Raw genomic sequence first — 26,079 nt, 5'->3', positions numbered from 1 at the left:
CAAGGTTCTGTTCTAGCTTCTCCTCTCTATATACTTCCTTGATGATCTCATCTACTCTCAAGCATTCAATTTATGTAAGGAGGCACCATGATACTTTGGGAAAGAAAGCAATAGATTTGAAGTCTAAGAACCTCTGCTCTTTGCCACCTGCATGGCCTTGATTGTCATCTCACTCTCCTCTTGGTAATCAGTTTTTTCATCTACAACCACAATCACACACCCCCATTCAATAACCTCCAGGTTATCACCTTTTTTTAGGTTTTTGCAAGGCAAATGGGGTTGAGTGGAGGGTTATTACTTTGGGGATCAAACAGAAATTTCTCTGTTTGGCATTCAGAGCCCTTCACAACCTATTTCTCTCCTATCCTTCCAGTATTCCAACCTTGCAACCCCCAATTGCTGTGCTAGCTTGGGTCATTGGTCTTCTGGTTGTTCCTCAACCTGTTACTCTTATCTCTTAGAGACTGAGCACTTTTACTGACTGTTCTTCATTCTTGGAACTCTTTCTCTTCTCTTTTCATGTTGTAGCTTCTTTCAAGTCTCAGTTACTAAGTCCCAGTTGCTACAAAGAGTTTCCCCAGTCTCCCTTAATGCTAATTAACCTTCCCTCTATTGATTGTCTTCAATTTATCATATAAATATAATTTGCGCATGTTTGTTTTTCATGTCATCTCCCCAGTTAGACTGGTAGCTCTTTGAGGACAAGAACTGGCTGCCTTTTGCCTTTCTCTGAAACCCACATTTGGCCCGTAGAAACATGAGAGGGGTTCAATAAATGCTTACTGACCTAAAATGAGAGGATGCAATGAGCTGGCCAATAAGGTCTCTTCCAGCTCCAAGAAGAAATCTCTGATCCTATGATAAGCAGCTGTCTTCTGGACAGCTCCTCTTAGAAATCTCATCATCACCTCACACTGGACATGTCCAAAATGTCAGTCATCCCATTCATTCCCCCTTCTATTTCACCTTTCTCCAAGCCCCCCCTATTGCTCCTAAGGGCATTACAATCCTGTCTTTCACCCAGGATCAGAATATCATTGTCACCTTTCTCTTTCAATCTTCTCTTTGCCTCATTCCCCACATCCACCCAGTTAGCAAATCTTATCAATTCTGCACCTCTTCTCTACTCACAAATTCACACAGAAAGCTGGGACCCTCATTCCTTTCACCAGTGACCACTATTTTAGCCTTACTAGTCTCTCTGACTTGAGATTCTCCGCCTTTCCAATCAGATGCAAAAACAATCTTCCAAATGTACACATCTGATCATGTCCTGCCCTTACTCTAAAGCCTTCAGTGATTCCCTATTGCCTCAGAATAAAATGCAAATTTATTAGCTTGGCAGTTGGCAATCTTCACAATCTAACTTCATATTACCTTGCCATTCTTATCATTTCTCATTCCTTTCATGCTCTCTATCTTCTAACAAAGTGGATTCCTAGCTTTTTTCTTGGAATTTGGTCTGCCATCTCCCCCCCCCCATGAATGTGATATAACTGAGCTCCATGCCCTCTTCATTTCTACTTGCCAGGATCCTTTTCTTCCCTCACAGTTCAGCCCAGGTACCCTCTCCTCTGGAGTAGGCATATAGTTATATAATAGCAAATGGCGAGGAAAAGCAAGGAAGAGAACTGGGGGGGGGAGCCCAATACTAATATTTAAGAAACAGAAATAGAGAGAAACTAAATTATTACAGGCTAGTGGATTTTCCCCATGGTTTAAGTAGCATCCTCAAGACATTAATAAAGGATGAGATCACAGAGCACCTGGAGAAATGAGAATTGAGCAGAAGAAAATAATAGGGAAGTGAGTGCAGAGTTGTTTTTTTCTTCTAGAAAACCCACTGGGGTTTGGGGTATTGTTGACTTGCCAAGAAGGGAAATTGAGGAAGGCACCAATATTCATTTGCTTTATTTCCTTCATCTTTAAAATGAGGGGGTTGAACGAGGGGACCTTGTGGGGAGGTAGTATTGGAATCAGAGGCAGGAGGCACAGACAGGTCCTGTCTCTCATATTTACTTTCTGTGCTAACCTGGGAAAATTACTTAACTTCAGTTTTTCCCTTCCCTAAAGTAGGGGGGTTGAAATAGTCTCTTCTAGCTCCAAGCCTCTGACCTTTAGATAATTCCTAGCTTTGACATATGTCCTGAGGTCTATTACAGTCTCTGTTCTAACATTCTATGCTCTCATATTCCTTTGGTCCAAAATTTTGTGCGGTTTTAACATTCCAAAATCTCTGGCATTTTATGATGCCCAGAAGGTCGAATATTCTATGCTTTAAAAAAAAAAAAAAAAGGTTTCCTCAGAGCTCCCAGATTTAATCTTGTATCTGAGTCTAGACCTCAAATTATCTCAAGAAAACTAAGGGGATGATGGAGCTATATGGCATCAGTGGAGGATTGAAAATGTCCCAGTATAATGGATTTGAAATTAGAGCACCTGGGTTTCAATCTTGCCTCTCCATAGGATTTTTCTGTGTCAGCTTGGGCAAATGGCTTGATTTTCCTGGGTCTCCATTTCTCAGCTATAAAAATGAAGGAGTTATAAGTACTAAAACATGTCTAAAGACCTTTCTAGCTCTAAATCTTCTGATTCCTAATTAGTTGTCATCCAATCTCTTCTTACATACACTGTAGGGAATTGGCCACTACCCTTGACAGTCCATTGCATTCTTGGATAGCACCAAAAAGAAGGATTTCCTTGCCCTGGGCAGATATCTTCCTTCCTGTATTATTCCTACTCTGACCTATGAGGTCAAAGACAACAAATTTAAACCCTCTTCTACATGACACGCTTCCAAAGCCTTGAAGATACCTTGAAGATATAACCTACATCATGTCATGTCATATCTTAACACACCCTTCCCGAAGACTTATCTTCTCCAGCATAAATAATGTCCCAGTTTTTTCAACCAAATGTCCTGTAGGATTTTTGTTTGTTTGGGTTTTTTTTAACTCCTGGTCACCCTCCCCTGTACACTTTCCAAGTTTCCAAAATATAACTCCCAGAATGTAACGCTCTAGATGTGTTCTGACCAAGAAGGTTTATTAATGCCTTTCTTATTTCAAACATTACACTCCTCCTAGTAATGCAGCCTAAGAGAAGTCAGGGTTTTGACTTCCATGTCATAGTAATATGCTTTTTGAACCCCTGCAGCCCATTTAAATCCAGAGGAGTTTCCCATACACCTGTTGTGTAGCTCCACCTTTTTCTACCAATGCCATGTCACTTAAATCGCTTCCATTTAAATTGTCTTGGGAAGATTCTGAAGATCACCTGGCAGGAGAAGATACCAGGTAAACTACCAAACATGCCACCATTACTACAGAGGGCACAACTACAATGGACTGGACACGTTGTTAGAAGACCAAACATATACTTGCTAAAAAAAACTATTTTATGGAGAACTCCCACAGGGCGAACCCTCACAAGGGGGTCAGAAGTGATACCAAGACACCCTGGAAGTCTCATTGAAGAACTTTAGAATTGGTTGTCACCTTGGGAGACAATGGCACAAGACCTCCCAGCTGGCATGCCTTCATCAGTAGGGGGCAATACTTGATGAGAATGGCAGAATGGAAACAGCTTAAAGGAAACATGACATATGGAAGTTTAGAATATCCACCCTAGGTATTCACATGGACTATTTGTACCCTACCTGTGGTAGAGTATTCCGAGCTCCTGTTGGTCTGATCAGCCACAGTCGGACACATTATTATTTGTCTCAAACATAGTGATGTCATTTTGGTCTTCTGTGATATACAACCTTTGTCTCTACTTGCACAATTGATGTTTTATGTTGGGATTCACATTTATCCCTACTAAATTTCATCTTATTAAATTCAGTCTTTTATTCTAGGCTCTTTACATCTAGTTTTTGCCTTCCAAAGTTTAGTTCTGCTTCTGAGCTTTGTATCATCTAAAAATAGGATAATTTCCTCTGCTTTCATACAGGTCACATCCCCAGAAGTGGTGCTTACTGACATAAAATAAAAGAATGTGATGTTTACTGACATGAAATGAAGCCACATCACCAGATGTGATGCTTACTAATCAAAAAGGACTAAAATATAAAAATAAAAATCATCAATTACATTTGTAAAAGAAAATAATTAGTGACCTATCCTTAGCATGTTTCTGCAAATGGGAATCCAATTAAGTTAATGGTAAGGACCTCTCTATTTATATCTATCTTTAATATTCCTATAAATGAACATGTTGTCTCCCTCTATTCTGGGCCAGGTCTGACTCAGATTAATCCAATGGTTCAGACTTGAGATTAAACAAAAGGAGTCACTTGTGGGACATTTAACCTCCTGAGTTTATAATCCAGTGATCTGGAGCAAGTCCTTAGGTCTTAGTTACCATTTCTTTAAAATAAGAGGCCTCTGAAGTCCTTTCCATCTCTAGATGACTCACTCTTGACCCCATGAATATTTGCCAAAAGGAGATTTACCTCATAGCTAGGTGGAGCAGTAGATAGAGCACTGGCCCTGGAGTCAGGAGGACCTGAGTTCAAGTCTGGCCTCAGACACTTAATAATTGCCTAGCTGTGTGACCTTGGGCAAGTCACTTAACCCTATTGCCTTAAATAAATAAAATTTTTAAAAGGAGATTTACTTCACAAGAGTATGGAAAGGCTATTCAAGCAATGACACAACATTGATTTAGTTAGGCATTGTTCTTCTACCTTTATATTTGTAGCAACTCCTAGGCAATCTCAGTGGGTGTAAGTTTTAGTCCTCTGAGCCAAGTATGTCTCAAAGATGATTTCTTTTTGATGCAACTCAGGTCAAGTGACTTGCCCAGGGTCACACAACTACTAAGTGTCTGAGGCAGGATTTTGTTTGTCCTTTTTTGAAACAGGTCATGACATCAGGGAGATGATACCATGACATGCATGTGAATTGGATTTGAGTGAGAGGGTGCTGTGCAAAGTCACCAGTCTTACTTTCTTCTCTAGAGTCATGTGGGTTCAGTGACCAGATATGAATCAGGATGACTGGAGATGGCCCTGGATGCAAGGCAATTAGGGTTATGTGACTTGCCCAAGGTCACACAGCTAGTAAATGTCTGAGGCAGGATTTGAATTTAGATGTTCCTGACTCCAAATCCAATATTCTGTCCTTTGGGTCATCTAACTTTAGAATTTAAGCTCCTTGAGGGCAAGATTCCATTTAATTTTGAGACTTTACCATGGACTTTAAGGACCATGTAAATCTGAAGTAATTTTGTTCTATTTAGAAAACATTTATTCAGTAACTACTACATATTAAGCCATTGAGGTTACAAAAACAAAAAAACATTGTTTTGTCCTCAAGAATTTTTTTTCCCTAGGACAAAATAACAGAGTCAAAAATGTCTATACAAAATATTTAGAGAATAAATACAATGTAGTTTGGGTGGAGTGAAGGAAAACAGTATTAACATCTAGAGTAGGGGTGAAGAATGTTGGCCAGAGAAATCATTTGGTCTGGCATTGTCAAGGCAATCACAAGTGAGAACTGAAATTCAATAAATCCAGGAGTTTTACAAGGGTGAATTAATTAAATGTTTGACCAAATATAGCAAGCTAATTTTTAAGTTGATTATTTTGTGTGGCCCTCCAATGATGTTATAAATTTCCATATGACCCGTGGCAGAAAAAAAGGGTATAGACTGGTATAGTGAATATACCCAGGTCCAAATCAGAATGACCTTGATTCACTTCCTACCTCCAATATTTATAATTTGTGTGACTGTAAGCAAGTTATCTACCCTTTCTGGGCCTCGGTTTCCTTATCTGCAAACTACCATCTGAGGTCTTTTCTAACTGTAGATCTGTGATAAATGAGGATATAAATATCCAAATGGATCTTGACAAAAAAATAGGTTCCCCATCCCTGACCTAGAGAATCAAGAATACCCTTCTGGAGGAGTGAGTACCAGAGTTGATCCTTAAAGGAATGGAGGGAGGCCCTGAAGCAGAAGGGAGTTTATTTTCAGTTTTGTAGATTCCAACACTGAAGTGTGTTCACAGATGCTCAGCCTTCACACTTTGTTGCTCATGCATTGTGGTCATTTATTCACAACTTACATAATTTAAAAATTTAAAAATCTGAGGCAATGTTCTTTCCATGAAAAGGAGCATGGTGTAGTGGGAAGGAGAGACAAGCCTAAGAGTGAGGAAAACTGCATTTCAAATCCCTTCTCAAATGCTGAATTCTTGTGTAATTATAGAAAGAATATCTGACTTGTCTGAGTTTCAGACAACTCTTCGGGACTATAAATGAAAGATAGATTGTGATCAGAATAGGTAGAAAGAATTTCCACACCAAGAGTCCCTACATTAATTCGATCTTCAATTCTTTGTTTTTTTTAGGTTTTTGCAAGGCAAACGGAATTAAGTGGCCTGCCCAAGGTCACACAGCTAGGTAATTATTAAGTGTCTGAGGCCAGATTTGAACTCAGGTATTCCTGACTCCAGGGCCGGAGCTCTATCCACTGCACCACCTAGCCACCCCAGATCATGGATTCTTAATATGTTAGCTTGGCTCACTTTTCATAGTTTAGAATGTGTGTCTCTATGTGTCTATGTATGTGTATGTATGCATGGGATACGACTTTGCTCACAGCTTAAAGAATTTCTAACAATCAAGAATTCTTTTTTGTTGTTTACCGTGAAAAATCATATCATATAATAAATAAGGTGATGGACTTGGAGTTAGGAAAACTTGAGTTCCCATCCCTCCTCTCTTAAATGGAGAGATACTTAAAATGGATATGTGGATAGACAAGTCACTTAACTCATAGGAGATTCAGTCAGATCCCTAAGACTGGTTAACTAAATTCTAAACTAGCTGGAATCTGAAAAGGGGGGAGAGGAGGTCCCTTATCACAAAGATGAAATCAGAGACCCTTGAGTTGTATAAGTTTGATATATCATTAACCATCTACTAATACCCTTCATACTGAGGGCTGAATCAGTTTTGTTGAGGTTTTGGATCAAGATCAATTTTCCTGATGACCCAAGTATGAAACTGCCAGCAGCATGGTATGGGAAAATTTTTACCCCTATTCCCAGGTTTTAGGAGGCATTGAGGGGACATAGAGGACTGAGAACTGGACAATTCTGTCTTAGTCATTTGACAACCATGTGACTCTAGACAAGTGACCTCCCTCTGCCTCAGTTTCCTCATCTGTTATGTGGGTATCAACCTAACAATATTCCTTAAAGGACAAAATGGCATACCATATTTAAAGAACTTTGCAAACCTCAAAAAGCTGCCTAAATTTTAGCTGTGAAAATAAAAATTATTATAACTATTTTTCATTCCTGTGGACTTTCTGTCAATGAATGGTACTTTTCACATAATAAGCAAATAACAAGTGTTTATTGAGCAGAACTGTTGAATTGATGCTCCAAATACTAGTAGTTTCATTCTTTTAAGATGAGGAACTGAACCCAAACTAAAATGCAATCTAAGAGATTTATGTTCAAAGAATAAAACACTTAGAATTCAAAGGGACCTTAGAGATTCTTTACTCCAATCACTTCATTTTACAGATGAGGAAACAGACTCAAAGAGGTTAAGTGACTTTTCAAGATTCATCCCCTTGTAATTATCAAAGGCAGGATTTGAATCCAGATCTTCCTAACTACAAGTACATGCTTTTCATTACATCTTGCTGTCTCCCATTGATAGCTTGATGAGAATTTCTCCCTTTCTAAACTTATAAGGTAATTAAACTGATAGATTTTGGAAATATATGAAACCTAATTTGTAAAAGTACAAAGTCTGTTCTTAGCTTTAAGGAGAGCTACCAATTAATCATCCTTTAAGGTCGTTTAGCTAATGAGAACTTTGATGAAAACAGGGCAAAAGACAATTTTGGAGCATGCAATGCTTCATAGAAAGGAAGCACAAAGTAGGAAAGGAAAAGTTTAGCTGGAATAATATAATCTAACAAAGGAGTTTGTGGTAACTATACCTAGGAACAAGGGAAGAGAAAGAAAAAGTCAAGAAAAGGAAGACAGGGCAGCTAGGTGCCGCAGTGGTTAGAGCATCGGCCCTGGAGTCAGGAGTACCTGAGCTCAAATCTGGCCTCAGACACTTAATAATGACCTAGCTGTGTGGCTTTGGGCAAGCCACTTAACGCCATTGCCTTGCAAAAACCTAAAAAATAAAAATAAAAAAAAATTTTAAAAAAAGGAAGACAATAGTGTACAAAAACTAATTTCTTCTACTTGGAAAATTTTTCCTAGACCTTGAGTTGTAAAGAGAGCTCCATGTCCCAAGGAAGGCACCAATCAAGTGGGCATGACTGACCCTGCTTTCCAACAGATGAGGGCAGAGCTTGAATTCTTCCAAATCATGACATTTAGGGGGAGATACAGGAAGGTTCACAGCACTGTGTACAAGTAGGAAACCATATTGTCCTCTTAGGTTTAATTAGCACACTAAAGAGTTCTAAGTTGATAGGTCTAGAATCATCAAGTCTTTGGATGGTCTAAGGAGGCAGCAAATACCTGTAGCATGTTAGAATGGAAAGAACCATGGACTTGGAGTCATCAAACCTAAATTTGAATCCCGATTCTGTTTATCGCCACCTGCTTCTGTTTGGACAAATCACTGGGCCTCAGTTTCCATATCTGAGGGGATTGGACTACAGACTCCTTCCACCTTTCAAATTATGATACTATGATCTGTATCAGATTGTTCAGTCCTGGTAATTATCATTGTCCCTTCCACGAAGCGTGCCTTGGTAACTAGCATGGGGGTGGAGGAGTAGGGGAAAGAAGCAAGTCGGAGGGGTTTTTTTTTTGGAAAGAACAGGGATGAACAGTAGTCAGGGGAAAAAAGGGATGGAATATATAGATTTAGGAGAGACATTTAAATTGACATATTTTTTAATTTTCAAACCTCTAAGTAATCTCGTTATGATAATGGTAGCCCTGATCTCAGGAAATGGAATTCCAGCTGCCCAACAGTGAATAGAAAGCAAGCAAGAATAAATTGTACCCAGCAGGTTCTCTAGTTCAGAGCAGAAGCTATTTACAAGATCATCTTCAAAGGAAGCAAGAAAAGTGAAAAAGAAAACTGACTTTTTTCATCTTTATGCCTATCTCATTTGGATTGCTAAAGCAGTACACTTTAAGCAGATTTGCAACTTCCTCTCCTTAGTTATATCCTAAGTTCCCAAAATTTATACATTAAGCATCTCCATTTTTGTAACCTGGCTCCAAAAAAGATACCTAGAATCTAGGGACATCAGTTACATTTGGCATCATTGCATCATCATCGCATCTTAAAGCTGCAAGGGGTCTACACCCACCTGACCAAGATACACCCCTGAAATAGTCCAACCTTTCTTTGAAGTTCTCCAGTAAGGAGGAATTCTCTGTCTTCCAATGTAGTCCCTTCCATGTTTGGCAACTCTAATTGTCCAGATACCATTCATGAATCTAAAGAATTGGAGAAGTCTTTAATGGAGTGGATTTGAATAGGGGTGAGATTGAAGGGTGGGAGAGAGGAGGATTTATCGCTGAATTAAAATATTTGAAGGACTGTTAGAGAGATCACAACTTTGTTTTGAGTGGCCTCAGAGGCTTGAATTAGGTACAAGTGGAGAAGAGGTAATGTAAGAAAGTTATTTCTCTCCATTGGAGCTGTCCAATAGTGAAATGAATTATCTTGGGAGGTAAAGGCTTTCTTAACTCTCATTGGAGATCTTAAAAGTGGTGACTGAACAGGAGACATTAAAGACAGGTTGACATCTCTGTTACCTTCCCAATTCTGGGATTTCCTGATTCTCAGAGCTCCTGGTACAGATGGCTCCAAATTTGGACCTGTTCTCCTCTGCCTGTCTTGACAAGGAAATAAAAGCTTGTTTTTAAGCTTTTCACTGAGCCCTGAAGGAAGGCTGAGGTGAAAAGAGGCAACTTCAAAGGGATCTCTGCCCTCAGATCCTGCTCCAGGGACTCTCCCCTCTGGCAAGTCAAAGAATGGATGGTCCCAGAACAAAAGAATAAATGTTGAGATTGCCATGGTAGGAGAAGCTATCATGTGCTGACAGGTTCTTTGGAAACAGTCTACCTCAACTTCCCTTGAGGAGAAAAACTCCACTAGTAAAAGAAATAGATGAAATATCAGTATTATGGAAATAAGTGTGTGACTTTAGGCAAATCATTTAAATCCCCTGGGTGTGATCAAGTCAAATTAACCAGTATTTATCAACCAGCATCTCCCATGCCAGGCACTAGGCTACTAAGTGCTTAAGTTTCCTCATTAGTAAAATAAGGATTAGTGCAGCTCAGTGGCATAGTGGATAGAGCACCAGCCTTGGAGTCAGAAGGACAGGAGTACAAATCCAGCGTCAGACACTTACTAGCTGTGTGACTTGGGCAAGTCACTTAATCCTGATTGTCTCACATCCAGAGTCCTCTCTAGTCATTCTATTTCATTTCTGGCCACTGAACCTTCTATGATTCAGGAGGAGAAAGACAGCACCCTCTCACTAAAACCCAATTCATCTGCTTGTCATGGAATCCCCTCTCCTGATTGCCATGGTTTTCTTCAAGAATGAAGGACATTGGGGCAGCTAGGTGACACAGTGGATAGAGCACTGGCCCTGGGAGGACCTGGGTTCAAATCCGGTCTCAGACACTTAATAATTACCTAGCTGTGTGGCCTTGGGCAAGCCACTTAACCCCGTTGCCTTGCAAAAAAATAAAAGAAGGAAGGACATTAATGGTAAATTTAGCAAATAAATAAATTATTATAAATATAAATAAATTATTATAACCTAAAAAAAGAATGAAGGACAAATTATATTATAAAATAAGTGTTGAATTAAATGATCTTCAAGCTCCCTTTCAGCTTAAAGTCTCTACCATCGAGAGAATACTCTGATGATTTCACGAACCCTGAGATGTTTCTTCACTCAGTAACTTTATCCTAGATCAATATTTGTTATTAATAATAACTCACATTTCTAAAATATTTTATGATTTGCCAAGTGCTTCTCTCCAAATCCCTTGACATCATCTCCCTTTTCCTCATGAATTATTTGCTCCAATTTCTGATGTAGTCCCTCTCCTCACTAAGACTAACTTGTGCTCTTGATCATATCCACTTCTGTCTTCTCAAGTGACTTGTCATCTTTTCTCTCCATCTTTCTCTGTCTCTTTGTCTTCCTTTGTATGTATCTCAGCTTCTTTCTATTCTTCTCTGCTTCTCTCAGTTTCTTTTAGGTTTGACCTTGATCTATCTCCTTGCTTTCTTTCCTTGAAACATGCCCAAGTGTCTACCATTCTTAAAAAGAAAAACCTCCAAATCCTATTGTCCCGTCAATCTATCATCTTATATTTCTCCTCCCTTTCTCACCCTTTCTGCCTCTATATCTTCTACTCTCCCTCAGACCTCAATGCTTTCCAATCTAGTTTCCAACTTCATTACTCACAAGAAATCATTTTCTCCACAGTTAAATCATCTTTTAATTGACAAATGTGGTGGTCTTTTCTCAATTCTCATTTTTCTTGTCTTCTCTGCTACACTGTAGATTGCCTTTTCCAAGACACTCTTCCTGCTTCTTCCTACCTGGACTGATAGATCCTTTTCAATCTCCTTTGCTGGCTCATTAGCCATGGTACTCCCCCTAAGCTTAAGTGGTTCCCAAAGTTCTGTCCTGAGACACTTGTCATCCCACATACTCCTGGTGACCTCATAACTTTCATGGATATAATCATTTGCTATATTTGTGATATACCCATCTATCTATGCAACTTCAATGTCTTCCCTGAACTTTGTTTCCATGTTCCAATTCCTTATTAGACACTTCACATCAAATATCCTGGAGATATCACAAACTCAGCTCATTACTCCCCCACCACTCCAAAAATCTTTCTCCTTATGTCAAATTTTCAAGTTTCTGTTAAAGGCATCATTGCCCATTCTTGTTATAGATTAGTTCCCCTTTTGACTATCAGCAATCCAGCCAAATTGGTTTTCTCCTTCTAGTACTCATATATGACAACACTTTGTCCTCCATCTGTGGGCTTTTGTAAAGGGACACAATTCTGTACTGGGTTCTTTTGAATTCAGGGATTCCTGACTAAATTCAGTCTTCTAACTACTCTCATTCTCTATGTCCTTAGCCATAAGTTTAAGGAAGGATATACATCTTGTTAACCTTCTTTCTATTTAAAAAAGTAAGATCCCTTTCCTATGACAAAAGATCCTATCAGTAATGTAGAGAAATGAATGTCTTTGATTTAGAGGAGTGGTATCATCAGAACCTAGCAGCATGGTATAATGAAAAGGAATTTGGATTTGGAATCCAAGGACCTGCATTCAAATTCTGGCTTTGTTATCACCTTTGTAACTTTACACGAGTCATTAAAATTCTAGGGACTTCAGTTTCCTTATCTGTAAAATGAATGGGGTTGGACTAGACGGCTTGCAGAAGTCTCATCCAACTTTAACTCTCCCATGAATACTCATTGTGGTAGCACCATGGACAGAAGTAAGGCATTGCCGGTGACAACTGGGAAACTTGTTCCTTACAATCCTATATTTGGGGTGCTTTATTATCCCCATTTTATAGTAGAGGATACTGAGATAGAGGCTAAATGACTTTCCCACAATTGAAAGAACCAGAAGTGGAACCTATATCTTACTACTCCAAATTCAATGCTCTTTCCACTATACATCCAAAAGGTATGTGGTGTACCCAAAACAATGAAATAAGAAGATTCTAGAGCCCTGGGTTTTTTTTTTATTTTAAAAAATTTATTATTTTCCAATTACATGCAAAGTTTTCAACATTCATTTTTTCTAAGATTTTGAATTCTACAGTCTTCACCTTCATTTTTTCCCCCTCCCACCTTGGAAGCAAGTTATCAGATATGGTATACATATATACCAATTTTAAATAAAATTCCATATTAGTCATATTGTGAAAGAGGAATAAGGACAAAAGGGAAAAAATAAATTTTAAAAATTGAAAATAGTACGCTTTGGTCTACATTCAGATTCCATAATTCTTTCTCTGGATGTGGATAGTTTTTTTTTATCACATCCTTCAGAATTATCTTTGATCATTGTACTGCTGAGAAGAGCTAAGTCTATCATATTTATTCATCACACTATGTTGCTGTTAATGTGTACAATGTTCTCCTGGTTCTGCTCACTTCACTCAGCATCAGTTCTTGTAGTCTTTCCTGGCTTTTCTGAAGTCAGCCTGTTCACAATTTTTTACAGAACTATAGTGTTTCATCACATTCATATAGCACAATTTGTTCAGCCATTTCCCAATTGATAGGCATTACCTCAATTTCCGATTCTTTGCCTCTACAAAAATTGCTGCTAAGAATATTCTTGGACATATGGGTCTTTTCCCCTTTTTTATGATCTCTTTGGGATACACTGGTATCACTGTATCAAAAGGCATGCACAGTTTTATTGGAAGTCCATACATTTTTAAAACATTAAATTCAGTCTTGAACCAAGCTAGGAAAACAGGGTTTTGACCCATAGATCTTACCCTGGTAGCTTTCCCAGACATCTTCCAAGTTTTTTGACTCAGGAAGAGGGAAGGTCCATTCTTGCCCGGCAAGAGTTATTCTCAGGGTCCAGTGCATTTTTTTAAAGTGGATCACACCTGGGGTGCCACTCCATGATTTGTGGAAGAGTAAAGGCAGAATAGCCCAGAGAAGTTGGAGTATGTGGGTTCAAATCCCAACTCTATTATTTACTGCTTATGCAACCTTGAAAAAGTCACTACCATCATTTGGGTCTCAGTTTCTTTATGTAGAATGAAGGATTTCAACTCAGCCTCTGAGGTCCAATTCAATCAATCCAATAAACATTTACTAAGTGCCTACAATATACCAGACACTGTGCTAAGTACTAGAGATACTGTTGATAAAAAGAAAAATGGTTCCTACTGGTAAAAGACCTACATATGCAAAAACATTTATAGTATCTTGTTTTGTGGTTACAAAAAAATTGGAAATTGAGAGAATGTACATCAATTGGGGAATGACTAAAGTTGTTCTATATATTGTGATGGAATAGTATTGTGTTATAAGAAATGATGAGGGGGATGCTTTCAAAAAAACATGGAAAGACTTACATGAACTGATGCAAAGTATCTACCAGACTGGAACCAGTCTCCATCCTATGAGTGGTCAGAGTCGAGCAGAACAGGCTAAAGACAGGAGAGTCAGGAATCAAACAGAAAGAGCAGGTTTACCATCCCAAGTCCTTCTGAGAAGAAGGGCTTGTGACTTGTGACAGGAGTAGGACTTTTAAGGATGGAAACCACAAAAGGCAGGACTACAACAGAGTCATTCTTATGCGTGTGACTCCGAAAACTTCATCTTGAATATTTTGAGTATCTTGAGGTCTTAAGTAAACAGTTTTCAGGGTTGACATTCCTTGGGAGAATTTAGGCATTCTTGAGTCCGGTGGGATGGGTCCTTAAGTTGATTGTCTCAAATCTTAAGGTTTGTTGAGCCTTGTGATTGTTCAGCAGGGTATAAAACCAGAGTTAGCATGGCAGGAACAAGAAAACAGTTACAAGCACTAGGGATTGTTCAGCGTGTCAGGAGATTTGATTGATAAATTCTGCCACAGTACATTGATTGCTTCTGGCTCTCAGGTTCCTGAGAAATAGGGAAGCCCCAACAAATCTAAATAGTTATTGATTAATATGAAAATCATAAATCCCTCAGAGAACACCTGGTGCTCATTAAAACAATATATTTTGCCAGAGGATGTGATCATCCAGAGGGTGAGCACAAAGGATTGCTATTAAGCCAAGCCCAGGGCACAGCCTGCTTTGTTGGAGCTTAACTCTGGAAACAGGGTGTCTCCTAATATCTTTACAAAAACGAAATGAGCAGAAACAGGAAAACATTGTAGACAGTAACAGCACTATTACATGATGATCTGCTGTGAATAATTTAACCTATTCTCAGCAAAATAATGATCCAAGACAACTCTGAAGGACTTAAGATGAAAGGTGCTTTCCATCTCCAGAAAAAAAAAACTGGTAGAACATGAATACAGATCAAAGATACTTTTTTTTAATTTTCTTCATTTTTCCTGGGTTTTTTGTCTTTGTTTTCTTTACTTACATGGAAATATGTTTTGCATGACCTCACATGTGTAACACATGTCAAATCACATGCCTTCTCTTTGGGGAGAGAATTTAGAATCAAAATTTTTAAAAAGAATTTTTATGTAACTGGGAAAAATAAAATAGTAAATTATTTTTAAAAAAGAATGCTAAAAATTGTCTTTACATATATAATTGGAAAAAATAACATTTTTTTGCAAAGTAATGGGGTTAAGTGACTTGCCCAAGGTCAAACAGCTAGGTAATTATTAAGTATCTGAGACTGGATTTGAACTCAGGTCCTCCTGACTCCTGGGCAGGTGTTCTATCCACTGTACCATCTACTTGCCCCTTAAAATATCACTTAAAAAAAAAAGGAAAATAGTCCCTGACCTTCCGAAGTTTGTAATCTAAAGAGGGAGACATAGAAGATAGAAAAATTGTGAGAGAGGGGGCATTCAAAGCAAAAGAAGCAAAATAGAGTGAACCAAGGTCCAACTCCCTTCTGGATCTCTGATCTGTGATCTTCTGGGACTCAGTTTCCTCATCTATAAAATAAGGGGGTTGGACTAGATGTCTTCTAAGACTTCTTTGACTGCTAAAGCTTTGATTCGGAAAGAACAAAGTCTTGAACTTGCAAATACAGGCCTAGAATAGGAGAATCATTCCAAATGGAAGAAGGAAAAAAAAATCTTTTACAAGGAAACACAATTAGCTTGATGGCATGACATTCTTGGCAGAAGAAGAGACGCTCTGCAAGGCAGCTGTTTGACCTCATGGAAAACCCATTCTGAAGCAAGGAGTCAGCTTCCAGAAGCACCTCAATTCCACAAGGTGTCTGGGCTAAGTGGGTAATGGAAAATAGCAGAGGAAAGTCAATAGAAGTTTGGGAAAAGGACTGAAACTTAGACAGGGTTTACCATTGGTCTTCCACTGAGACCTCCCTAAAGCACCCAATGATAAATCCTAGAGAAAAGAAAGTCTGTTAACTGGCTTTGAGATCTAGGATCTCAGAATCTGAGACCTTAAAGGTGGAAGGAAACTCAAGGATCATCTAGTCTATCCCCTTTTAAAAGTGAGGAAATGAAAGTCCAGGGCCAGAGAAGTCATGAGACTTTTGAGATGGAAGGGGTCTTAGAAGTCATCCAACCCCACTCCCTTATTTGACAGAGAAGGGAAGTGAGGAACACGGAGGTCACAAGACCACAGGTTTGGAACTGGAAAGGATCTTAAAAGCATCTTGTACAAATCTCTCATTTTACAGATGAGAAAGCTGAGGCCTAGAGGAAACTAAAGTCATAAAACCCTAATCCTTTATTTAATGATGATGAAACTATGGATCAGATATCATAGAGAAAATAAAGTTGATAGAGACAGAATTTGAATCTATATCGACTGATTCCAAAACCAGTGTTCTTTAAAATCATTTTTAAAAATTATAAACTTAATTTCTATCTTGGACCAGCATTCCAATAAACAAATGAAATAAAATTGTGAAATATAGAAAACAGTCCCTTGAGATTCATTTCTTTTACTCCCCATTTGTTTTTGAGACTTAAAAAAATAAAATGAAAAAGGACTTTTTTGGGTTCGGAGCATGTTCTTTGTGTGACTTAGCTTTATGGAAATAAATCCTTGCAGCCATTTGGAAACGAAACCTGGGTGAGGTTGGATGTCGCCTGTTATCCATGACTTCTAGACGAAATGTCTGGGAAATCACATTTAAAAAGCTACAAAACCCTGGCAGAGCCCATGTCTGACTTTGTTCTCAAGCTCGGTTTAATTAAATTGTGTTGATGGTCAGAGATCCCCTTCTCTGAGTGGTATGTTACTGGGGGGTGGGGGGGTGGAATGGGTCAGGCGAGGGACCTCTAAACTTCATTTAGGTCAAAGATCATAAGGAAGAGAATTGTCCAAGGATTTGATCAGCATTTACGAGTCTTGGGAAAGCAGCATGCTAGGGCAGAGTCAGAGGACCAAGGTTCAAATCCAGGATTCAGCTATCTGATCCTGGGAAAATTGACTTGACCTTCCTAAGCCTGGGTTTCCTGATTTCTAAAATGTGAGAGTTGGATTTGAACATGAGTTCTTTACCTTTGTGTGTATGTCCATATATGCTGCATGCCTATATGTACATGCATATGGGGAACATATGGCTACATGTATGTATCCTGGACCAAAACTATGGATTCTTGCTTAGAAAATTGCTAAATGAATAAAATCAAATAAGCAGAATTATGAGGGAATCAATTATATTGAAACTGTTATCAAGATGTATTTTTAAGTGGGATCCATACCAGTTCTTATTCTGTGATCCTAGAATTGCTAATAAAAAGATTCAAATCTGCTTGGGTTTTTTTTTCCTTCTAGAAAGGTACCTTTTTTTTTTTTTAAGAAAAAAGCATTTCATTTGATAGAGCAAGAGATCTATTTAAGGGCTCTCATCCCATCAAATTTTTGACTTGAGTTCAAATCCCAGTTCTGCTAGTTACTAACTAGATGACTATGGTCAAATAATGACATCTCTGAGCATCATCCTCAGCTCTAAAGGGAGATAACTGGATAAGATGTTTCTAAGCCTCCTTCAGCTCAGGGATGTTAGGGTGATTGGATGGAGGCCAAGGAGATACCTTTATAGAAGGACCCTGACTCTATGCTCACCCAAGGGGTCTCAGTGCTATGGAAAGAAGGAAAGAAGCATGTATTAAGCACCAACTGTGTACCAGGAACTGAGCTAAGTTTTTTTAAATAATAAAAATAAACGACAACTAGCATTTATATAGTGCTGACCATATATCAGACACTGTGCTAAGCTCCTTATATGATAATGATGATTATGAGAATGGTAATAATGATTAACAGTGGCTAGTAGTGCTATAGTGCTTACTGTATGTATAGCAGACACTGTGCCAAGTTCTTTATATAATAATGATAAGAATAATAATGTTAATAATAATTAAAAGCTGTTAGCATAATATGATGCCTGCTGTGGACCAGTCACTGTGCTAAGCATCTTACAAATATTATCTCATTTGATCCTCACAACCACCCTGGGTGGTGGATGCTATTAATAGATAACTGAGGCAGACAAGGGTTAAGTCATTTGCCCAAGGTCACACAGTCTGAATCTGAATTTGAAAATAGGTCATCCTGATTGCAATTCAATGCCTCTAAGTTTCCTCTACCATAGAAAAGATAGGTGATAAGAGTTTGAAGTAAAAAAGGGTTCCTTATAGACCATAAGACCTTCTGGATGTTCCTATTCAACAAACATTTATTTAGTGCTTACTGTGTACTAGATACTATACTAAGTGCTAGGAATACAAAGAGAAGGGGGGGGGGGACCACAATTCCTGCCCTCCACAAGCTTATATTCTAATGGGGGGAGGCAACATTCAAACAAATAAGATAAAGATGACATTGTGTTGCCAGTACTGCTTCCAGGAATGTTTTACCTCTTCTCATCTCATCCCCTTAAACTTCTGCAGTTTGACTTTGGACCTTATCATCTGATTGGAACTACTCCCTTTAAAATTACAATAATCACTTATTTGCCAGATCTTTGGTACTTTCTCTGTTCTCATCTTTCTTGTTTTCTCTACAGTCCTTAACACTGTTGGTCACCTCATTGACACTCTCCTTCCTGGTTCTCCTCCTACCTCTCTGATCACTCCTCAGATCTCTTTGGCTGGTTACTCCTCCAGGTTGCATCTGCTAACCATGAATGTCCCCCATCATCCCCAAGCCTCTGTCCTCACTCTCTTTTCTTCTTCCATCAGTTACCTTCTGTATATCTCAAATTTGTCTTACCTAGCCCTTAGTCATTGAATGGGCATTGCCTCGGACAAACAGAGATCTGGAAAAGGTCAAATTCATCCATTACATCCCAGGCCATCACCAGACATCTTGATTTTTGTCTTGTAACTGGATTTCAATAACTCTGGATAAGAGAATGAGGCTGGTGATTTTGCCTCACTTAAATCCAATTCATGGGCAAATCAAGACATCATGTTAGTGATGTCACTGGTCATCTTCAAGAAAGAAGACTGAACATTCCAAATTGGATCTGCCTTGGACATCTCAAAAAACCATGCCCAAAACCAAATGCAATATCTTTCCCCTAAAACCCTTCCCTTAAATTTCTCTATTACTATCCACTATGGTATTCTACTATGAGATACCATGGTATATTATTCACTAGGCATTCCTACTGAGGCACCACTATTCACTAGACCTACCCTCCATGATCTATAATGTTCCAAAAGTTCCCATATTCAATGAGATGAGCCATTCAGAGTCTGAGGATTCAGACAAACTATTATTTTACTAAAAAATAAACCCAATAATTCTCAGATTAAAAACATCTCACAGAGATATAACCAGCCTCCTGCTTACTACATAGAGTAGTCCTTATATCTTTTGCAAAGCATCCATGGATGAATTTCCAGTCAATTCATTGTCAATTCCAGTTGACTTAACCTGTCCCAGATCAATGGCCCAGATTGGTAATATGGGAAATGGCGATGATGGGTCAAGTCAAGCTGCCCCAGATGTGCTAGTATCTTGGGTCACACCAATGTCTCCTTCTACCGCTCACTCACACCTCACAAAGACTATCCCATGCTAAAGGTTGTGATTTTTACCTTCACAACATTTCTCACATATGTCTCCTTCTCTCCACTCATAGCCACAGCAACCAACCTGGTGCAGACCCCACTCATCATCTCTCATCTGAACTATTACAATAGTTTTCTCATTGGTCTCTATATCTCAAATCTAATTCATTCTCCATTCATTGGAATGTGGTCTTCTTTAAGTGCAGGGTTGACTTCATCACTCCCTTACTCTATACGCTTAAGTGGCTCCCTATTACTTCGAGGATATAAAGCCTTCTATTTGGCATTTAAAGTCCTTCAAAGTCTGGTCCCTTCTTAACTTTTCTGTTTTCTTATTCTTTATTTCTCTCCATATATTCTACATACAATCTGGTTATACTGGCTTGCTTGCTATTTGTTCCCCCTCACCCTACACTCCATCTCACATCTCAGGGGCACTTTATTTCCTATCTGTGCCTTTGTACTAGCTGTCCCCCACTATTCCCCCATACTGGAGTGTTTTCTCTTTTCATCTCTGTTTCCTAACCTTCTTGGCTTCTTTTAAGGCCCAGCTCACATCTCAGCCCTTCTCAATCTCCTGAACCAGCAGTGCCTTCCTCTCTGAGATTTCCTTTCCTCTGCTATGTATATATTTTATAAGTATCTAAACATTGATTCCCCCATTAGAATGTAAGTTCCTTGAGGGCAGGGACTATTTTTACCTTTTCTTGTATCTCCCAGCTCTTGCAGTACCTGGCATGTAATTGAAACTTAATAAAGTTTTCTTGATTTGATTTGAAATGACGGCTAAAAGGCCATATCTTGCCAGCTTTCTCCAATAACAATAGTTGGTATTTACATAATTCTTTAATATTTGCAAGTTAATTTACATATTTGATCTCATTTGATCCCCAGAACAATCCTATGAGATAGATGCCATTATTATTATTATTATTATTATTATTATTATTATTATTATTATTATTATTATTACCCCAATTTTAGGGAGAAGGAAACCAAGGGTGAGGAAGTTTGTGACTTTCCTAGGGTCAAACATTTTCCTGTTTGAGGCAGGATTTGAACTCAGTTCCCCTCTAGCACTCAATTCAATTAGTATTCCTTATGTGCCTACTACAGAATATGCTAGGCACTGGAGACACAAAGACGAAATCAAAAACATAGCCTTAAAAATCATGAGAAAATCACTTCTTTGAGCCTCGTTTCCTCCTCTATCAAATAAAAGGATTAGACTATACTCTCGTCACCAGATGATCCCTAAACTCTCAATCATCCCTACAGCAGTCATTCCCTCCTCCACTTGAAGACATCCTATGATGAGTGACTCACTGTCTCCCCCCATTCCACTTTGGGATAGTTTTGTTTGGAAAGTTTTCTCTAGATAGTCTTTTGAGGAGGAAGAAAAAACTAACAAAGGAATGGGGTGGGGGTGGGGGCTTAGGCTAGGATCATAGTCATAGAATGAGGCTCCTAATCTCATTCGTGTCAAAGACTCCCTTAACAGTCTGGCAGAGCCAGGAGACACCTTCTCAACATGTTTTAAATGCATAAAATCATGCATTGGATTATAAAAGAAACCAATTACACTGAAATATATTTATCAAAATATTTTACCAATGTCTCCAGGTTGTTTTTGTGGTTTAGACATTTCACTTGTGTTCAATTCTTCATGACCCTATTTGGGGCTTCTTGGCAGAGATACTAGAATGGTTACTATTTCCTTCTCCAAATCATTCTATAGATGAGCAAATAGGGTGAAATGACTTGCCCAGGGTCATATAACTAGTAAATGTCTGAGATCAAATTTGAACTCAGGTCCTCCTAACTCCAGACCCAGCACTCTATGTATTGTGCCACCTAACTGCCAGACTCCAGGCTAAGAGTCCTTATCTAGAGCTAGGAAGATCTCAGAGGTTTATTAAATCCAATCTTTGATTACTGGTTCAATCTTTCATTTTTGAGATGAAGAAACTGAGGCAGAGAGAAGTTAAATAAATGCCTTGCTCTGGATCAAGTCAATCAATAGGCATTTATTAAATACCACAGCTAGAGTCTAAATCAGAATTTGAACCCAGGTCTCATCTCCTCTACTCAACAGGTTGAGAACCCCATGTGTTGCATTTGTTTTCCATCCCTTAGGAAGGGTCCAGACCAAGAATGTGGTCTTAAAGGAGGTGCTGGGTAAATGTTTACTGAATGCCAATGAGCCCAGCTTTGAGATTCTAAAGCAGTCCTGGATGGCTCACTCCAATTTAATTGTGTAGCTATCAATCTGAGCCGTGAGCAGAATCCTTAGCAGAATGGCTGCCTCTGGCAATTGGCAGAGGTATCCAAGGAGACTGACAGGTAAATGGGAGCACTGTAAATCACAGTCTTACAGTCTCATTGTAAGACCTGTTGTTGTTTTTTTCTCCTCTCTCCGAAAAGCTTTCCTTCCTCCCTTTTCTGCAGAATGATGGGGAATGTAACTGGAATCCACATCCCCCCCCCCCCCCAGATTTAGATTTGAACCCTGTGGGATTCAGGCAGCCTGGGGAATTACCCATCTCAGGTCCATGTTTTCCTGAAAGCCCTGTGTTTCCATGGGATGGGGTATAACTCTCATATGGAAGAAATACCATAGAGGCCACTGAGTCATAGGATCCTAGATCAAGAGCTTAGAGACTCCCAAAAGATAGGGAAGCTGAGGCTCAGGGAGGTGAAGGGACTTAGCCAAGGTCAAAGGGAGGGTCTTTCCTACAATACATATAATCCAAGGTTAGATCTTCATTTTTTAAGCTTAACAAAAGTTTTATTACTTTTTTTTGTTTTGGGGGGGGTTTGTTGTTTTTTGGTTATTTTTTGTTTTCTATCACAATTATTATAATATGCAATTCCTTCCCTCTCTCCGTGGTCCTGAGTCTACCTAAATTAGAGTTTGAGGGGAAGTCTTGGTCAAAGTGGTGATGGTATGACTTACTTGGTCTATGCCACTTTCTGTCCCTCCATAGGGTGCCTTACTGTTTCATTTTCTATCAAACAGTAGATGCAACATTAGCCCAAGGTCACACAGAATAAATGGCCAAGTTGGGATTTAGACTCATATCTTCTAACTCCTTGTCTAGAAGTATTTCCACCATACTGTGACCTCCTCCAAAATCACAGTCATATAGTCATCTATATCACTATATAATCATTCATTTAATTTGCATGACTTTATATAATCATAGAAGAGATGACATGAGAACCACTAATTTTGTTGAGTTGTTCAGTCATTTAAGTCCTGTCCAATTCTTCACAACCCATATGGGGTAGAGTGGTTTGCCATTTTCTCCTCCAACTCATGTTACACATGAGGAAACTGAGATAAGCAGGGTTAAGTGGCTTGCCCAGGGTCACAAGCTAGCAGGTGTCTGAGGTGGGATTTGAACTCAGGTCTTCCTGACTCCGGGAGCAACGGTCTATCCAGTGTGGTCAATGCCTCTAGATCACCTAGTCTAAGCGATGGATTTTATAAATGAAGTGACTTATTTGTGTCAAAGACTCCCTTAACAGTCTGGCAGAGCTGGACTTGCCGGAGCTCTTAGAGGGTAAGTGCCAGACTTGGGGCTGGAACTGAGGTCTCCTGATTCTATCTGACATTCTTTTCATTGCATCAGCTTGTTCAATGTGAGTTATCTTCAATCATCAGGACCTGGACTTAGATATCACTCTTGATTGGCATGATTGTAAATATTTAACTACCAGATAAGGGAGTAAATGATTGGATAATGTACGCACCACACACTTTTGTTTAATCTGCACTACTTACGTCTAAGCAATCTACAAAACTACATACCAAGCTGATTTTTAACACCAGCCATTAGCTGTTTTCTAGCTCACACTGAACATTTAATAACTAGTTCCCTCCAACTGGTTCAAACTGACTCAGGCATCCTGTTGCCTCTGATACTTGCTACCTGTGTGTTCCTAGACATGTCACTAACCTTTGTGACCCTCAGTTGCCTCATCTATCAAATGAATAAGTTGGATTCATTGGTCTCTGGGCTCCCTTTCAATATTAAATCTATGAACCTAAGGCCTTTCATTTCCCCAATATTCAATTGCCTCATCTATAAAATGGGACATTACAACTTCAAGTCCTACATCTATAATCCTGTGCACTTCTGCATCAGAATCAAACTTTGAATCCACAAGCTGTGAGTCTTTCCACTATTTTTTCCTGGTATTTTTTTTTTCTTTAGTGGCTCTAGGAAATGAATGCTGCCCCCCACCATTTATATTTCATAGCTCCCTTTGTCAAGTGTTCAGCTGCTGCTGCCTGAAATTATTTCTGCAGTTATACAAACATCCATCAATGTTGTTTTGAATCCATAAAACTGTTGTTGATGCTATATAGAACTGTCTTCTTAACATTAGTTATATAAAATAAATGTGTTAATTCCAACTTGTTCCAAAATTCAGTAAGAAACAGGACAAGTCAATTCTTTCTATGTATTAAAGAGAAAACCATAAGGGATAGTTTTAGGCTTTCAAAAGAGAATTTCATTGTGTGAAATCAAAAGATGTGTTTTCTTTTTTAAAAAAGGTAGAAAAATATTGTGGCCTTATGATATGCTAGAAAGCTATTATGAAAGTATTTTTTATAAAAGAAATCTATTGAAAATGCTGTCCAACATCTGGCAACACAGGCCGGTGTTAATAGTGGCAACACTATTTTCCTGTTGCCAAGAGCAACCCAGTGACTGAGAAGAGATTCTAGTTGAAAGAAATCTCCTTGAGGGCAGGCAGGGAATTTTGCTGTGTTTTGTCTTTGCAACCCTAGCATGCAGAATATTGCTTTGAACATCATATTATTATATCATATAGTGTTGTATTATATTATGTTATATTATATTATATACTTTTTTCCTTTTTGGAACAAAGTTATGACTTTTTTGAGGTAAGAACTCTATGTAAGGAAGCTCCCTCTCTCAGAAACAGTTTCTCCATATCTGAGAGAGTTTAAAGTTTAGTCATTATGCCAATATGTCAAAGAGCTACAATTTCATCTCTCTCCGAACTTATGTAGAAATTTTTAATAAATAATCTTCAAAAGTCATCATGGTTGAAAATTTCCTTGCCCCAAATCCAAGCTGCAATTTACTCTCAAAGATCTGATCCAAACTTAGCTTGGCTGATCTTGAGACGATAGATGCATTTTATCTCTGCTTTTCCTCAATCGATGCCTCCCCAGCTTGGTAAGAACTGACCAGAGCCTATGCTCTACTGGTTTTCCCTTCAAAAACTCTGATGAGGCTTTAGATTAGGATTTCAGTAATTTAATGCATTGAAGGAAAACATAGCTGTTGAATGATCACAGAATGATAGATCTGGTAAGAGATCATCTCAACTCTCATATTCTAGAAGAAGAAACTGAGATGCAGAGATCATTCAAAGTCACAAAGCTAGTAAGGACAGAGTCAGAACATGACCCCCAAATCCAATGCCCTTCTCTCTGTTTAGAAAGCTAAATTGAGTCAAGACTAATGGGAAAGGAATACTTACAGGTGACTATATAATACACAACTGCATTGAGAGAAAAATGGCAAGTTAGGAATCTATCTGGTGGTTTGGAGACTTATGTGGCGTGAAGTAAATTGGAAGAAGAATAAATATCATATACTCTATAATGATGATTGTCAGTCATTGGGTGGGGGTTGGAAGGGAAGATGAAATTTCCATCTGACTTTGAAGAAACACAGAATTAGAAAACCATAAGACTATAGCAACCAGAAAAACCCTCTAAGTCTCATGAACTATGAAATATGAATCTCTCATACTTCCATCTTCTTAGAAGAGAGGTGGTGGCCCATAGAGCATTGAATATGGTGTCAGATGCAATCCACTGTTTGTTTGCTCAAATGTTCAGGTGTTTTACTATCAGAGGGTTCTTTGTTAGAGCACCCAAAGTATAGATCTAGAACTGAAAAATTCCTTAGAGGCCATCTAGACTAATCTCCTTATTTTACAGATGAGCAAACGGGGGCCCAGAGGATTTCAGTGATTTGGCTAAGATCAGAGTAGCAGAGTCAGAAGCGGGCTTGAATTCAAGATCCTCTGGGGCAGCTAGGTGTCACAGTGGATAAGAGCATCAGTCCTGGAGTCAGGAGGACTTGAGTTCAAATATGACCCCAGACACTTAATAATTGCCTAGCTCTGTGACCTTGGGCAAGTCACTTAACCCCATCGCCTTGCTAAAAACAAGAGAGAGAGAAAAAGAAAAAAAAGAATTCAGACTCTCCAACTATAGAGACTGATTTTTTAGCTGTGGGATTTGGAGAAATGACAGTAATATTTTCTTTTTAAAAAATCAGTATAATAGGGGCGGCTAGGTGGCATAGTA

The sequence above is a fragment of the Macrotis lagotis genome, chromosome 2 (genome assembly GCF_037893015.1).
Source record: "Macrotis lagotis isolate mMagLag1 chromosome 2, bilby.v1.9.chrom.fasta, whole genome shotgun sequence".
Classification (NCBI taxonomy): domain Eukaryota; kingdom Metazoa; phylum Chordata; class Mammalia; order Peramelemorphia; family Peramelidae; genus Macrotis; species Macrotis lagotis.
The sequence above is the reverse complement of the archived record's forward strand: the minus strand, read 5'-3'. Positions refer to the sequence as shown.